At 30.1% G+C, this 14,120-nt stretch overlaps 3 non-coding genes across 3 annotated transcripts; 1 reads left to right on the forward strand and 2 right to left on the reverse strand.

Moving 5' to 3' along the window:
- Positions 1-1,496: 1,496 nt before the first annotated feature.
- On the reverse strand, positions 1,497-1,567 carry Trnag-gcc. The gene has a single exon. It is a non-coding gene; the product is annotated as a tRNA-Gly (tRNA).
- Positions 1,568-12,135: 10,568 nt separating this feature from the next.
- On the forward strand, positions 12,136-12,206 carry Trnag-gcc. Its single transcript has one exon. It is a non-coding gene; the product is annotated as a tRNA-Gly (tRNA).
- Positions 12,207-13,326: 1,120 nt separating this feature from the next.
- On the reverse strand, positions 13,327-13,397 carry Trnag-gcc. The gene has a single exon. It is a non-coding gene; the product is annotated as a tRNA-Gly (tRNA).
- Between the last annotated feature and the right edge of the window lie 723 nt (positions 13,398-14,120).

The following is a 14,120-nucleotide window of genomic DNA, read 5'->3' on the forward strand; positions in this document are numbered from 1 at the left end:
TTATTGATTACGCTGATTGTTTTCAATCATATCGGAAAGTTTATGCAATTTTGATAATGCACACAAAATATCCTTTCATTTCCAAAAATTTAGGCAATTTTGTTTCAATTTCTTCATCTACATCGCGGTAATAGATTTTTGTACTTCTTTGCAAAAATTGTATGATTGGAAGAAAATTTGTTGTCGCTGTCATACTTATATGGCTATAGTCTTATTTAGTTAAATTTGGCCTTTTTAGACCAACATGAAATTGATTTCTGAATTTAAAATTATCATTGTTCATCTAACTAACGATTTATTCAATTTTGCTTAGATTTCTCCGTCTATATCTAAATCGTAGTAATTGACTTTGGTAAAGAATTTGTCGTTACTCTATACATCTCTCAGCTAGTTTTAATTGTTAACCAATAACAAAAAGAAATAATTTTTGGAATTTAAAATGTAACCAGTTCATATCAATTTAACTAATTCCGTATTGATTACTCTTTTTTATCATGATATCATGGTATTGGGTTTTCTTTTTCCATGATATATATGACTGGAAAGCAATCTGACGTTGCTACTAATATATAAGGTTGTCAAATATCTCCCTTCCGCCTTTTTGTATTATAAACCAAAAGCAAAAAAGCGGAAGGGACTATTTTAATAAGACTCAGTTTTTGTTATTTAGTAGGAAGCTGTTTTCTGGATTTAAAATAATTTTTATTTATCGAACTAATATCCCATCAAATTATTGTAGACACTAATGTAACTACAACTCAAAATGCCATCATAAAAACTGTTTTATAGTTATAAAATCTTCTAGTCTGCAAAGTGCTACATCTTTAAAAGCATTTTTATCACAGAATTAATATCCCCTCAATCACCTTTATCCTCAATCACCGTTCAATATAAAATTCTATCCTTTAACGATCGTCCTATATTTTGAAGTCGTAAATTTCCTCTCGGAGTAAATTTTCCAGGAGTGTTTGGAAGAAAATCCAGGAATCAGCAAGTAGTAGTTAACAAGGCTCTTAACCCATTTCTCGACGTCTAAAATCATTACTCTGGCAGTAATTAAAGTACGAGGTGGCTGTGCAAGTAGTTACTTCTTGTCGGAGCGATTAGTCGGGCTAAAACAATTAGAGATGGGGCCGATGGGGGTCGATGGGGGCTCACTTGGTGCAATTTACAGTCGGGCAGCCAATATGCATAATTATTTAGGAGAAGTATTATCATTAATTCTGAGGGTAGAAGTGGTAATTCAACTACTACTAGTATGTGGAGATATGTTTATTCGTCTTGATTGTAGTGAATTTCTAGGTTGTTTGCGAGGTTTCGTGCGGTTAGTATTCGTTTTTAAATATTTGTCAGAGTTCGTGAAATTTGCCAAAAAGTAATTCATTAATTGTTTTGGCTGCAAGTTTTTGTTAGAAGTGGGTATACATTCCATTCTTATTTACTTACAAATAATTGTTTTTTTAATTATTATTTAAAAATTAAAAAAAAAGTAATTCTGCATCGGCCGGGAATCGAACCCGGGCCGCCCGCGTGGCAGGCGAGCATTCTACCACTGAACCACCGATGCTTCGACGTCTTCTAGTTCTTTTGCAAATGCATTTCTGCAAATCCTCTTACTGTCCACTTCTTGCATTCGATTGCACTTTCACATCGTCTGCGGCATCTGATGCACCTTGCATCCAGTGCAACCCGACTTGCATTCGAGTGTAAAATTGCTATGAAAATATGAAACCACATCTATTAGTTCCAATCAATTTACAATCGATAATTGAGTTGTTGGCGATAAATCCAAAATGTGGGTTTAACCTTTAACTATATTTTATATCTGTCTGTTTTCCTAGTGCATCTAAGAAAAATCATAAACTAGTGGTGCATGGTCCGTTCCCTCAAAAACTACATTACTATTTTTGGCTCTATTTGTCCCATACCTTCGAAACGGCTGGTCCTGCCCTTGCGAAAAACGAATCAGCACGTCTCCTCATTAATACGAATTGAATGTTTTTTTAGTCGACGAAAATTTGTATCCAAACACACACATACACACATACGTACACACAAACACATACACGCACACATCAATTTTTTCTAAGTGATGTATGCCAAAATGTTCAGAAACCTCTAAAACGTAAAGATATATAAAAATTTTCATTTTCGATTTTTTTGTGATTACTATAACTTACCCTACGGGAAGTTAATAAAACGTACGGATTGATTTTTGAAAAAAAAAAAATTAGGCAGCAAATGTTATCTGTAAATAAACTTTAAATTTACATTTTTGTAAGCTAGAAATATTCTATTTCAACGACTTAATAATTAATTAGACTAGAATTTGATTACGGTTCAAATATTGTTTTGAGTGATAATAATAATAATAGTAAAAATTGATGTTGACTTGATGATAAATTTAATTACGAATTTGGAATTTTTAAAGATTACTTTATTATCTTCTATATATATAAAAATAAGTCGGGTTTTCCTTCCTGACGAAATAACTCCAGAACGCACGAACCGATTTCGACAATTTTGCATTCGTTGGAAAGGTCTCGGGCTCCGCAAGGTTTATAGCTAAGAAAATTAGTTGTGCATGGCATCGTGCCTTAATGCAAGCTACTGGAACTTTACGCACCCTAATTAAAAATTCGAGTAATAAAAATAATCAATAACTGTTTTAAATAATTTCAAATAGATTATCTTCTATATACATAAAAATAAGTCGGGTTTTCCTTTCTGACGAAATAACTCTAGAACGCACGAACCGATTTCGACAATTTTGCATTCGTTGGAAAGGTCTCGCAAAGCTCAGCAAGGTTTATAGCTAAGAAAATTAGTGGTGCATGGCATCGTGCCTTAATGCGAGATTGCAATTTCCAGTTCGCCTTGCGTTCGCAATGACAACTAACAAGCCGCAAGGCCAATCGCTTAGTGTTTGCGGGACAAATTTCAAACAGATTATTTAGAAAATCATTATCTATCACATGGGCAGTTATACGTTGCCTGTTCACGAGTTGGAAAACCATCCGCTTTGTTTGTGTTAACGTCAGACCAAAAAACAAAAAATGTGGTTTACCAAAGACCACTTCCATGAAACGGATAATTTGCGGATTTACTTTTATTCACTTAGAGAAGTTCAACTAAAAAACACTTCATTTTTGTAATAGAAATAAATTCATTCCTGTTGTGTAATAAAAAAAATTTCCTTTTCAAATATAAAACAAACAAAAAATTTCTTCATCTTTCTCACGAAACCATCTGGTGGCGAAACGGAGTTCGTCGGGTTTGCTAGTTATTTATAAAAGGATGAAGATTAATACACAAAGTTACGTTGCGAATGCACTTAAAATATATTTCAATACGGTTTATTATTTTTATTTTTAAGGAAATATTGATTACGGTTGTCAATGAATATATAAATATGAATAGATGATTTGTTTTTATGTGAATTTTATTCAAAACTATATTGATACATTGATAATATATAAACATTTGATAATATATAAAATGACATAATATTGTAAATACAATTAAATTCTGTTTTCATTTATTTATTCATTCTTATAACTAATAGAAAGTTAGACCAAAAATTAAGCTTACTCAATGGTAAGTTTTTCTTTGTTGATTGAGGGATTTTATAGAAAAAAAATTGATTACATTTTGTTTTATATTATGGACGAGGACTAATATTTTATTTTTAAAAATGGTACTATATGTGTGAAAATGTTAAGTGTTAAATTAGAAGATTATTAATTATCATAATTAGGGCTTTTGTGAGGTCGATTTGGTAAATGATATATGTATATATATATATATATATATATATATATATATATATATAAATCGTGATATGATTTATGATGTTATTGCTTCTGACATACGTGCACTAAACGCTATATGGGGTATAGCGTTTAGTATAGAACTGTCAAATGCATGAACATTTATGTATATATATATATATATATATATATATGTGTATATATGCACTCAGTTCCTATTCCATTTATTACGAATTTTCAGCAAAACATAAAAAGCATAGGAAAACAATTTGCTCTTTTATATCTCTAACTGTAACCATTTGAAAGGGACGAATAATATATCAATAGAATATTTTTCATAAAACTTACCACATTTATAATCAAAATTCGATTCGTTTTGAATACAAAATATGATTCCTATTTTGGCTGTTCATATTTATAAATCTTATAATAAATTAATAACAATTCAATTTTAACAAGTTCTATGAGCTATTCTAACAGTCGAAACTGCTGTTCTATTTTGCAAAAAGTTAAGGATATTTTTATATGCATTTACACGTCGACATATGCATTTTCCAATTTAACACTTTCCACTCGCGAATTCCGAGATTTATATGAATTTTGCCGCCGGAGCAAAGGACTAAGAATTAAACTATTCAGAATAACTTAATAATTATATGTATCATCAACTTTTGCTTTGTAAGTTATATGCGAAAATATGTTTTTTTTATTCTCATATTTTACACGCAATCAGAACCTTACGTCATTTAAGCTGTTGAGCTGAAATTTCTCCTTATTTCGTATTTTTAAATGGTATCCCAATGGGTAATCCATTCGTACTTGATGATTTTATTAATAGAATTTATCTAATAGGGCTGACTTTTACTTTCACATGGAAACATATTGCTATCAAAAATATTATAAATAAGCGAATTTCTAACAAAATCATAGACATGTCTTTCGGGAAGTTATAACTGTCACCTATGGCTAAATTTAGTAGTCTAATGAAATCAACAATAAGTCTACCAATATATAACGGAGCATCAAAGCGATTCAGTATAAGAGTTTTATAAAATAGAACATTATCATTTATTTCTGCATGGCTTGCAAAAACTGGTTTTTAAAATCAAAATAAAACAAACCATAAAATCATGTCGTGAAATAATCACCAATCTCAATTTGTGTCACTAATTGACATCCCGCAGTTTTCATCCCAGTTGGAAATAACGGCATCACTATAAGATCTCGTTCACATTGTGACGATTTTCTCTATTCAATATTTAGTTGTTCGAATAACGATTTGTCATATTTTTTGCTTTTTTTCTAATAATAATTTTCTAATCCCTATCTTCGAATAGCTTTTAAATTTTTGAAACTCGTGCAGCTATATAGAGAAAACGTCGACCGGTCAACTTTTGTTTCACACATACTTTTTTAAAATTTAGTCTCAAACTACCCTGAATTACTTAAACGCCGAGAAAACATAAAATTACCTAGTCGTATTTTTTAGTAAAAACCATAAACTTCTCCTCCGGTAAATATATTTGATACCTCGGTTCTCCTTATTGTGCATTTCTAGAGTGGCGTATAAAATCGCAAGTGTGTCCTCGTCCTAAGGAGACGGCGTTAAGAGTCTGTCGAAAATTTATGACATGTGTCATGTCAGTGACACGCGGGGCGCACGTTTCGCCTTCCATTAAATTCCTTCACGTTTCGCGTGAGATAGGTCGCGGGGACATAATATTATACGCATTTTATGTACAAATGACAAATATTTACACGTGAATGGCAGCAGGGGATCATTTTGAAATGGACTTAATATGTATATATATATATATACTAGATGACCCGACAGACGTTGCCCTGTACCCACGTCTACAATTCAAAAGTTTCAAATTTTTTAATATCCTATTCTTTACTTTTGATCCTATTGATGTCCTGCCTTTGTAATTCATTTATGGTCTTAGCATAAGCAGTATAAGAAATTCAGAAAAAAATAATATAGTATCTGCACTAAAAGAACAATATCACACTTGATTTTACCACACAACATAGTTGCTTCAATAATTTAGTCCATAATTTTCATAATCTCGTACGAAATATTAGTTGCTTTTTGGCAATTATAATTTCCAAAGTACATTTTTCTTTCTAATAATTTAATGAACATTATTGTTGATGTTCAAATCTTAGGTGAATTAACTTGTAAAATCTAGTTCATATGAACACTCTTTAATCTAAGATCAACTAGCTAAATATTCCATATCCAATGCCAAACAAATCAATTTTTGACACATTATACAAAATTCTAAATCATTTTTTCAATAAGTAGAAATGTTTTTTTTTGTATTGTTAAATAATTTAGTGAAGTAAACTAAAATGCGACATTCATAAGTTTAAAAAAATAATGTATATTCAATTTTGGACTTATTGCGCTATTTATTACACTGAATTATTTAATTTCATCTGCCAAACATATATTGTTGATTCTATCTTATATTATTTTAATTTCTGGCACGTCTCAGCGGCTTTTCGGCAATAATAATGTAGACATTACATTTTTCTAGTATATAATACTAGAAATTGTAATATTACCTAGGCTTATAATTTTAGGTAAATTCAAATTTCAAGTGAATAGACATTTTTTGCAGATGATAATTCAAATGTTTTCAATGTCAAACAATGATATGTTGTTTTTTGCAATTTTTTCGATTTACTTCTACAATATTACTATATTTTTATAACCAATCATAAAAAAATCTCTTAACAAATTTCAGAAAGATTTATCAATATCTGAATAATCGTTTAGGAGGAGTATATTTACATACATCATTACAGAAGAATTTTATATATAAGATGTAGAGCTTTAAACAAAGAATCCAAAAAAAGTAATAAAAAACTAATTTTTTTAAAAAACATTTGTTTATTTATTTACTGTCGACGTTTCGGAACTAGATACGTTCCATCTTCAGGACATCTGTCAAGGAACATGATCTTGATAAAATTTAAACAAACAATATATTTAAGAAAAGTAGAAAATGGTGAAGTTTTATAAAATGAATAACATTATATAAAATATGACAATAAAATAAAAATAAAAATAATAAAAATATATGAATAGATTATATAAGGAAATATTAGAACCTGGACTTGCCTTTGACAAAAACTAATTACCACTTCACCCCATCATTACAAATTGAATGTTTTTTGATTATTCAAATCGGATGCTTAGTTCTCTCAAAAATTTGATTGCTGTTTCTACACTCTTTGCTTCATATCTCCGAAACGACTGGACCTACTTTTTTGAAAAACTAATCAGCACCTTTCCCTCACAATAGGAATCCAATATTTTTTTAACCATTCAAATCGGTTAATCCTTCCACCCGAAAACGTGGACTAATGATTGTATTCATACATATATACACACACACACGCGCACACATTTTTCTTAGGTATGCCAAAACGTTCAGAAATCTTTCAAACGTGAAGATATGCAAAATTTTTCGATTTTGATTATGACCCTACGGGAAGTTAAAAAATGTATGATAAACTTAAAAGTACCTTTGCTTGTTTATCATGCTAAAATTAAATATTGATTCAGGAAAAGGACTTACTTAAACGTAGTATGGTAAAATCTAAATGAATAGTTCGTACCAAAAATTGATATTTTAACAGTTTATATTATTGATTTCTTCGTTTATATTATTTTAACAGTTTATATTATTGAGACCATTTTTAAGAAACACTGATCAACGTACCAAAAATCCAAAATCCAGACGTTACGTCTTAGTCTTATGTCCAAGATCAATTTTAAAACTTTTGCATTATATAATTTGCGTACATTTGTTTACATGTCCTTGAACACATAATCCATCTGCCTCCTGGATGTCCTTGACAGATAATGACTTGGAAATCATAACAACCCCTCAATCGTCTTATAAGAGAAGAAGAAGAGCAACTTACCTTAAGCACAATAAGACCTCGTTAAGGGCACTCGAGGAGTGCTCTTGCTTGCAGAACATTCGATGTAACTTTTTTTTATCAAATTCGTTCGTTCGTTTCTCAGTTCAGTTTTTTCTCCTTCTCGGTGAAGAGAGGACAAATTACGACATACAAGTCCCACCAGACACACGCTGGGATACGAGTCAAAACATTGAGTAAATCGACGAATTATTTATTTTACGATGTTTTGAGAAGAAAAAATATAGTAAAGCACAAGATAGATTGGCTTTTGCGCTGAGGGAATACAGGTATCTTTCAGGTGACAATGTCAATGCTCAATAAATATCATAAATGAGGTTGTTTTTTTTCGCACTTCTGATTAATTACAAAACTTGTGGCCTAAGGCAAATTGCTGAAACTTTCCGCACCGTAAAGAAATGTTCAAGAAATATTAAATGTTTTCAAATAGATTATTTTAAATACTGTAACATTGTCTAATATAAAAAAAAGATTTGAAAAAAAAAAATCGAAATATTTTTATCCCCCAAAAGCAATTGCTTTGTCAACACAAGCACAAATTTTTTTGAATCATTCAAATCTCTACCTTCAAAATGGCTGAATCTGCCTTTGCCAAAAACTAATCACTACTTCTCCCAATTATTACAAATTGAATTTCTTTAAATCATTCAAATCGGATACTCCGTTCTCTCAAAAAGTCGATTCTATTTTCTGCACTTTTTGCTCCGTATCTCCGAAACGGCTGCACCTGCCTTTGCCAAAAACTAATCAGCACATCTCCTTATCAATAGGAATTGAATATTTTTTGTATTCAAATCGGTTGATCCGTGCCCCGAAAACGTGGACCAAAAATTGAGGTCACACAAAATACACCATTTTTTCTGAGGTATGCCAAAATGTTCAGAAACCTCTGAAACGTAAAGATATATAAAAATTTTCATTTTCATTTTTCTTGCGATTACTATAACTTACCCAACAAAAAGTTAAAAAAAAAAACAACTGTAAAACAAAAACTTGAAAATTCTTAAAAAAATGTTGGATACAGTTTATCATTTATAGTTCTTCAAACAAAACAAAACAATTTTGAAAGTTGACAACAAATAAAATTGTAGGATTAAAATTCATATTGAAGTAAAACTTCTTTAGGCGAGACTAGGGAGTAACTCTGTACAAATGCAACGGAAGACCGCTCTCGATTAATATTTCTATACGGTCGATTGTGATTGGTCGTCGTGTCGCGTGAGTATGATTGCTTTGATTGTATAGCGAAAATAATAAAACAAATGAAAAAAATTATATAAATATGTATGATGGTTAACATTAATAAATGTGTGCATCACCATTGTTACCATATGTATTTATTTTTAACTTAAATGCCTTCTTGTGCAATAGCAATAAAGTTTTACTTCAATCGCGTGTGAACCTTATGCGCACTTTTTTTTATTTTACCTATCAATAAATAAGTTCCAGAGGTTTGCAATATGGTAACCAGGTAACCAATTGCATTGTGTTAAGTATACCACCCCGAAGCCCTTTTTTCTCAATATTATATTTTCTTTGGTTGGCTTTGAGTTATTTAGACTTGGTTTCATTATCCTTTGTCTGATTGCAAGTTTCCAAAGACAACCATAATGAAAGAGTTCGATTTTTCGATCCGTTGGAATTCGTTTATTTATTAATGACATTCGATGAGTTTTGGTCGACACAATTGACTCTCGGGATCAATTCAATTGATTTTCGCGATGCGGTGGCATCGCCGACAGAAAAATATTTTATGGAGATGGAGATGTTCACAGAAATCTTTGGGAGGACAGACTTTGGAAACATTGGGGGGGAAATTGAGGAAATTTAAATTCTGCCGTAACAGAGCTGATAAAATAGCGTTGTCATCACAACGCTCTCTTATGCTTCTTCTGGGTATTGAAGATTATAAAAATGTCTATCTATTGCTGAATTGCCCCATAAGTGTCGTTTGATCCATTATCAAGAATACCATGACATACGAAGTTCACTAGTGAAATGTATTTACTGATTATGGAAGCAAAGTAGATTTTAAGGTCCATTCCTTAAAAATAAATTCCTTTTAATAATGATTTAAAAAGTAAATCCAATAGGCAACATGAATAAATCCAATAGACAACATTAACCCTTAATGGCACTCATGCGTAGATATTGTGCAGATCCTTCTTTGGAGGTGATTTTAACAAGTTATTTCAAAATTCATATACTATGATCATAAAATTATACATCTTTTGATCTCTTGTAATTGAAATTCCTCAAAATGTTTTTAATCCCTATCCGATAATAAAGTATCATCGCCTCGGACAATAAAATGTGCATCGATAAATTATTGACCACCTAAGATGAAAAATTAGATTGACGTCATCCAGGCGCTATTAAAGTCGATGACAATAGTATGGAATTCCTTAATTTCAAGTGCAAGAGCATAAAATTAATAATACTTATAAAGACATCATGTGGATTTATTTATTAATTACATACTTTGATAATCTTTATATACCTTATTTTTCCTATATTGATTCCTACCAAATAATTATACTTTCTTCTTATATATCTTTTCCCATAAGGCACACTCTTGGTCTGACTTCTGATAAATCGTCTTATCGGGGTTTTACTGTATATTATTAATTACTTTTCTAGTTAAGTTTCCTCCGCGGTTAGTCACAATTAGTTAGAAATATCCTTCGAGCTAATCCAAACAAATTAAACAGCAAAAATAAACTCGAAGCCTAAACGATTATATTTTAGCAGCCGCTTTTAATTGCAAACAAAATAAACCTTCTTGCCATTTTCACTGTAACAATTGTAATAATATAGAACTTTGTACGAAAGGACAAAACCATCAAATAACGACGATTGACGACGATCCTTGAAACGGACATTAAAAGTCACTGTGTTTACAATATGTACAATTATTGGCGACCATGAACCTGCTTTTTGTAAACACTGATTTGTAAAATTAGTTGCTCAATATGGTACTGATGAAAAACGAGTAAAAGTGATTTGGATTGCAGTAGGAAATTCCTTTATGCAGGCAAAAATTAATGAATTAATGAAAATGATTTAATTGATGAAAATGATTTAATTGATGAAAATGATTGAATTAATGCAAATGATTAAATTGATAAAAATTATTAAATTGATGAAAATGAATAAATTGATGAAAATGTATGTAAATTGATGAAAATGAATAAATTTATGAAAATAATTAAAATGATGAAAATGATAATGAGTGAATTGATGAAAATAAATTGATGGAAATGAGGAAATTGATGAAAATGATTAATTGGATGAAAATATTTAAATTGAAAATGAGTAAATTGACGATAATTAATATATTGATGAAAATGAATAAATAGATAGATGATAACGAATAAATGGATGAAAATAAGTAAACTGATGAAAGTGAATGAATTGATGACATAGATGAAAAAAAATTATGAAATAGATAAAATTGAATAAATGGATGATAACGAATAGATGGATGAAAATGAGTCAATTGATGAAAATGAATAAATTGCTGAAAATGAGTAAATAGACAAAAATGAATAAATGGAGGAAAATGAGTAAATCGATGAAAATGAATAAATTCATGAAAATGATTGAATAAATGAAAATAGTTGAAAGAGCTAAATTGATGAAAATAAATAAATTGATAAAAATGAATAATTTGCCGAAAATGAATAAACTAATGAAAATGAAGAAAGTGATGAAAATTAATAATTGGATGAAATAGATGAAAATGAATAAGTGGATGATAACGAATAAATTGATGTGAATGATTAAATTGATGAAAATGAGTATATTTATGAAAATGACTAAATTGATGAAAAATGGTAAATGGATGAAAATGAGTAAATAGACGAAAATGATTAAATGACGAAATTGCTGAATATGGGTAAATGGATGAAAATGAATAAATTAATAAAAATGTATAAATTGATGAAAAAGTGAAAATGACAGAAATAAATAAATTGATGAATATGAATAAATTTATGAAAATGAATATAGTAATGAAATTTTTTGAAAATTAATAAATGGATGAATTAGATAAAAATAAATAAATTGATAATAACGAATAAATGTATGGTAATGAATATATTGATAAAAGTGAATAAACTAAATTAAAAATTATTAATTATTATTCATTTTCATAAGTTTATTAAATGGATAAAATAGATAAAAATGAATAAATGGATCATAATGAATAAATTGATAAAAATGAAAAAAAATGATTAAAATGAATCGATTTATGGGAATGAATAAATAAGTGAAAATGAGTAAATGGATGAAAATGAGTAAAAAGACGAAAAGGATGAACTAGAGAAAAATGATTAAATTCAATTAATAAAACGCTTGCAGATTTATCTCTTCGTATATCATGGTACAATTCCTCTTGTTCCATCAAGCATCGGTGGTTCAGTGGTAGAATGCTCGCCTGCCACGCGGGCGGCCCGGGTTCGATTCCCGGCCGATGCAGAATTACTTTTTATTTTGACAATAATTAATTATTTATTTAAGTTATTTACATTTTTAATACTGGGTCAAAGGCTCAAAACTAACCCTTAAAAAGCTCGACTTCACGCCTATACTTCGTCAAATTCAGAAGTTGAATCTTAATAAGTTTTTTCCAGCTCGTTCATAATTTTTATTTTTAGCTGAATTGTAATTGAGGAGCAATAAGGGTAATAAAGTTTTAGGTATAATTTTATAGAATAATTGTAACATAATATAGATACATATTCATGATTTATTATTACACAATAATAAAACTTGTAAATTTTTCTCTCGACGACAATAAAAACTCATTATAGTCCTCTCCGTGGTCGTATTTCAAGTTACGTGTTATCTGATGATGTAACGAAAGGGGCTCGTAACGTAATTAATAGTGCAGTTGATCGTCGGGGAGGTTCTTAGGGGTAGTAACTGTACTTCTATTTATAACATTTGTAATGGAAAATTCACATAACATAGAATTAAAGTTCGTTGTATGTATTTATTAAAAATTAAAATATATTTATTAAAATAATAATCTGTATCTGTATCGTCCTCGCCGCCTGCCCTGGATAATTCAGTTCAGTATCTAGGTCTATTTTGTAGTTTGTTCTAGCCATGAATAAACTCAATTCAACCCCACGAGCGTGGAAAATGAAATTAAATATAGAAACGGCGTTATTTATAAGCACCTGTGTGCCATATTCAGAAAGGGTAATTAAACCGTGAGGACGTTTCATTAAAAATACATGATTAATTGTAATGGAGGAAAAACGAATGTTAATATCGTTTTGGAAATGTAATAAATAAAATGGATCGTGTAACGCCGTTTTATACGTTTAGTTTGAATTTTTGGTAATAAACATGAAGTTGCAATCGGTGAACTATAATTAAAATTCAATAAAATATTAAGGTAGAATGTTCATTGTCATATTTATTATCTGTTTGATGATGATGTTAAAAATCTAATAATAATGCTAATTTCAATAATGATGAGATCTTGTGTATTCTTATAACAAGGTCGGTATCCAGATTCTCAGTGCATAATAAAGAAATCTAAAAAAATAGTTAAATTTATCAAAAAATAAATTTAAAAAAAGTGTTTTGCATCGGCCGGGAATCGAACCCGGGCCGCCCGCGTGGCAGGCGAGCATTCTACCACTGAACCACCGATGCTTCGACATCTTCTAGTTCTTTTGCAAATGCATTTCTGCAATTCCTCTTACTGTTCACTTCTTGCATTCAACTGCACTTTCGTCTTCGTCCTCTACATCTGATGCACCTTGCATCCAGTGCAACCCGACTTGCATCCGAGTATCAGTTTACCATTAAATCAGTTATTAGTTAATCATCTGACCCAGGTATAATATTTATTTAATAGTATCTAGCTAATATATTTTGATATAATGAATATTTTTTCTCGTCCACGTACCGTTTGAATTTGCTGGTGCTCTGCGTGCTCGACTTCGGTTCGCCTTCATTAATATAAATCGAATTAGTTCCTAACCAACCCTAATAAAAAGTTTTTCCTTCATCGCACGAACGAACCATCTTTTATATGTACTTTTAGCTGCTACTTATCGACTTACGAAGTCGCACAAAATCCAAAAATACAAATTAGTTAAAGATACCTTAAATTATTTTATAAAATAAATGAATAGCTTGTAAAAGTGAGTAAAATGTACTAGCAATAATAATGCCATTTTTAGGTTTTCGAATTTTTTCAATAATAATTTGTTTCAAGTATTTTACTATTTTGCAATCCTTATTAAATGCGCCAAGTTTTGATAGAAATAGGCGACACGTTTTTTTACAGGAGGGCATTGTCGACCGATTTAAAAAATTTAAATTCATAGTTCAGCAAAAAGTCTTAATTCTTGAAAACTTGGGCAAAAGTGT

The sequence above is a fragment of the Ctenocephalides felis genome, unplaced genomic scaffold, assembly GCF_003426905.1.
Source record: "Ctenocephalides felis isolate EL2017-DRISC unplaced genomic scaffold, ASM342690v1 CF-g0.4_SCAFFOLD_00845, whole genome shotgun sequence".
Classification (NCBI taxonomy): domain Eukaryota; kingdom Metazoa; phylum Arthropoda; class Insecta; order Siphonaptera; family Pulicidae; genus Ctenocephalides; species Ctenocephalides felis.